General features: G+C 34.0%; 1 pseudogene; it reads right to left on the reverse strand.

Moving 5' to 3' along the window:
• Window positions 1-1,076: 1,076 nt before the first annotated feature.
• Window positions 1,077-2,066, reverse strand: LOC120091933 (NDR1/HIN1-like protein 10 pseudogene; annotated as a pseudogene).
• Between the last annotated feature and the right edge of the window lie 2,164 nt (window positions 2,067-4,230).

Raw genomic sequence — 4,230 nt, forward strand, 5'->3', positions numbered from 1 at the left:
AAATACGCTTATTGGGTCGACGATCTGGCTTCCCTCACCCATATAAATCAAAGGACAATCCCTCGTGAACAAGAGTTCATAATATACTCAGGATTAAGAAGTCACCTTGGTCATTATAATGAAATAGGAACCTAATTAGTCAGCAGTGTTACATCTAGTGGTTACTATTTCGTGGTCTAGTCTTATGCAAACTCATTGCATAGGATACCCCACTCGCTTGTCACCTACATGAACGCGTTGGATTATTATGTTTGTATCAAATACAAAGTGAGTTGTATCCATAGTGTTACCAGACTAAGGTACCTAATCTTATCCCTATACTATAGACTCTTTAGGCGGTATCTTGAACATTGATCCATGTATGCCTCCACATATAGTTCAAGATTCATGAGGCGGCCTTGGATATTAGTTTATTGGATTTAGGGTTATTTAGACAAAAGAGACAAAAATACGAACAACAACATTTATTGATTTAATATCTACAATTCCTTATTAATGACGATCAATTAATAATATTTACTACCTACGAGTTTTAGGGCATAAAACCCAACATGTACAATTATACTATGTGACAATAGTTCAATCATCAAGTTATCTAAAATTCTCATTATGCACGGTCGTAACAAGCATATTGATGTGAAATTTCATTTTCTAAGAAATCTTACTAAGGATGATATAATTGAATTGGTTCATGGTGAAAGTCAAGACCAAGTGGTAGACATCATGACCAAACCCCAGAAGTCTTTCAAAGGTTTCGAAGGTTGTTGGAGTATGTTAAATTTCAGATAAAAACTAATTGCTTCAAAGCATTTAGTTTAAGGGAGGGAATTATAGGTTTACAACAATTGCTATTATTTAGGGATATTTTATTTTACCTCATTACTACTTGCTGGTTTGTATTGTAGCTAAAGTGGTTTGTTATATTTAGATTGAATTTTGTTCTACAAATTCACAACGGAAGGCACAGTTTTGTTGTGCAAATTAATTTGTGCTCTCAACGGAAGCCATCGGTAAGATTTTCTTTTGAGAATACAAATTCACAATTAATCCATTTTTTGAGATCAACAAATATCAAATTAACGAAGAACATTTACTTTCTATTCAGAGGTTCAAATTGTGTCACCCACATTTATTGTACTATAAATAATAAAAAAAATACAAATACAAAAGGCAATTTCAAAATACAAGTAAATAAAAAAAAAAAAATACATAATGTAATAGAGTCAATGCATGGATTAACCCTTAATTAATTAACCGAATGAATCAGAAACTGAAATCGCAGGCAGTGTTGGGAAAGAAAAAGACAGAGTTAGGACCGTTACTCAATGGAACTTTCAATCCACAGTACACTTTCGGCCTTAATTTCAAGACCACCTCGCCGGACTTCATCCTTAACCGGAAAAAGAATTTCACATCAATCGAGTACAAGGCGGCAGCTTTCTCAGCGTTATACTCAACAATTTCATCGTGGGTGAGAAACATCTGCCGCTGACCTATGATGTCATCGGGGCTGAGGACGGCGGTGGTCTTGGTATCTTGGAAGAACTCAGGCAGCCAGTAAGTTCTAAGCCTTTGGTTTTTATAAAGAATAGCCATTTCGTTGGTGTCATAGTAAACTCGGTAGCGTTTGTTGGGGTTTCTGATGGTAACGTTAAAAGCTAATTTGTAAAAGAGCTGATTGGCAGTCATGTTGAATTCGGTGAGTTTAGCGCTGCTCACATCGAACTCCAGCTTCTCTGGACGGTATACAAGTCCTAATATCAAAAATAGAATACCAACCACTACAATCAACCCAATTACCACTTTCAGAATGGTGCATAGGATGCGGCGGCCACGGTGTGTCTTGGTCGGAGGAGGCACGGCGGGGCCGTAGAAGTTGCCGTTCAAATAGGGCTGTCTGTCGGCCATGGAACGAAAGAGAGTATTTGATGATGATATGAGATGAGATTAAATTGGAGTGAATGTGTATGAATTTGGTGAAGAGAGATTGAGTAGTTTTGATTTGGGGATTGGGAGATGAAGATTATTTGCTATATATGGGGGAAGGAAGTTGGCGGATTCACAAAGAAATTACCATTTTGATAGCCAACTTGTAAATTTGCACTCGTTGCTAATATCACAACTTGTTGTTTTTATATTAAGAAAAATATGGGATTTGAATGAGGGGTGGAAATAATGGGTCAAGGACATCATGGGGATAGGTGTTCTCTCAGGAGCCATGTTTGTTTCACTTTCATACAACTTGACAAGAGTTTTGTGAAGGATAAATTTTATGTTCTTCTTGTTTGGTACACGGATTTTGATTTTCAAGACTTAGTATTAATGAATTATATTTGGATAAAAAGAAAACTTGGTAAATATGGATAATCTTGTGTACGTCGGAATGTCTTGAAATTGTTATCTGGTCCTTCGAATGACCAATTACGGGGTCTCGTTCTTTAGAAGGGTATACTATATATATAAACTTTATAATCTTAGATATGTTTTTGCAATCTATATTCTCTAATATTTCTCTCTAATAATAAATTGTTTTCTTTCTCTACCCATGGACATAGTAAACATACTTTTAGTGAAACCACATAAATCTCGGTGTCAATTTCTTTATAATTTACATTTTCAGCATTCTTTGATAGTCAATTTCATAACATTGTGAAATGTAGGTTTTTAAGATAGAGGTTTCCTTTTTTTAAAAAAAAAATATTGATAGAAAAGTTGACATGGTACAAAATGTAAGCAGGCCCAATATTCGGATCCAGATTCGCAATCCAGATTCGACACTTTATTTGTCCCAGCATTTTCCTGCATCCCGTACAACTTGGCTACACTACCATAATCAACTCTTAATAAACATAGCTTGAGCACTTAAAACAAAACATTGGATCATGTGAAAAACTTGCTTATGTACATATGACATGGCTATCCAACTCTGCAAGAACCACTTATAAAAAGCCTTAAGAATGAAAGTGTTATATTCTTAAGTTGATCTTTTATGTTCATCCTAGGATATCTAACTTAATTTTAAGATTCATACAATTGGTTCTTTACTTGAAACTAGATTACTTTCACCTTTAAATCAAATTGATGGTTTCATTAGTTTCTTGACAACGTGTGCTTAAAGTCAAAATCTCTTAAACTTTGGTATTATACCTTGAACAATTTACCTTTTTACTAATAAACGCTCAACCTTACATTTAAATAATATCTTGAACAATTATTATTACTAAGAACTCCACTTTCCGTAGTCTCTCCATAATTTTTTTTTTCCCCTCACTTTAAGTCTTGGGTACTTTTCAAACTATAACTTCTCTTTTTAATCACATCAACTAAACTAGGTACTTTTAAAAAGAGATTCTTCTCATTAAATTCACTTACTTTCCACGACTTGAACCTTTCTGACCCTTTCTGGTATAGCACATGAAAAAAAAACCCAAGGTACCTTATTTAGTCCATCCACCTTAAACTACACAAGAGTAATGATAACCCACCAAAAGCTTTAATCAACAGCAAAACACTCCAAATACTAGCAACCCTAAGAACTTGGGTCTCTTAAGATATCCATTTTTTTCCAACATGTACTTTCCTCTCTATCTTCCTTGTAACACCAATGTTCCAAGGTATACAATTTTGAAACATTTGCCCTTTCATGAGCTAACCAGTGTCAAATCTCCTAACAAATTTCATATAAACTCTCTAATTCTTAGAGACGCCCTTTTTTTTTATTGGTATATTTAAAAAACATTCTTTCTAATAATATTATTCTTCTTCTGCCCGTGGACGTAGTTAATACACTGTTAGTGAACCACGTATATCTATGTGTTGATACTTTTTACGTTATTGTATATTTTAATTGCGATTACATCATTCGAATTAAGAACATAATTCCGTTACTTTTTATTTCTCTATAATTGGAGCATAGTGCCCTATCCATTTATTCATTCGACCCGACTTGACTTTTTTTTCCGCATCAAGAATTCAACATATTTTGTCCTTACTCACATGTTTATTATTTTCGAAGAGCTCATCCAACAAAGAAAGTGCTCTAAGCTCAACACGTTTAATTTTAGAGTTCTTATGATTGGACCACTAGAAAAAAAAAAAAAAACACGTTGTTGGTATTTGCAATAGTTATTGATCCTTTTAAGCATTATTTATTAACATACTTTCATATCTTTAGTATCTCTTTCATTCGTATGTTATCTTCGTTCATTCATGTACCCCTTTTAAATTGAG

This window comes from Benincasa hispida, chromosome 11 (assembly GCF_027475165.1).
Source record: "Benincasa hispida cultivar pf3 chromosome 11, pf3_genome.v1.1, whole genome shotgun sequence".
NCBI classification, from domain to species: domain Eukaryota; kingdom Viridiplantae; phylum Streptophyta; class Magnoliopsida; order Cucurbitales; family Cucurbitaceae; genus Benincasa; species Benincasa hispida.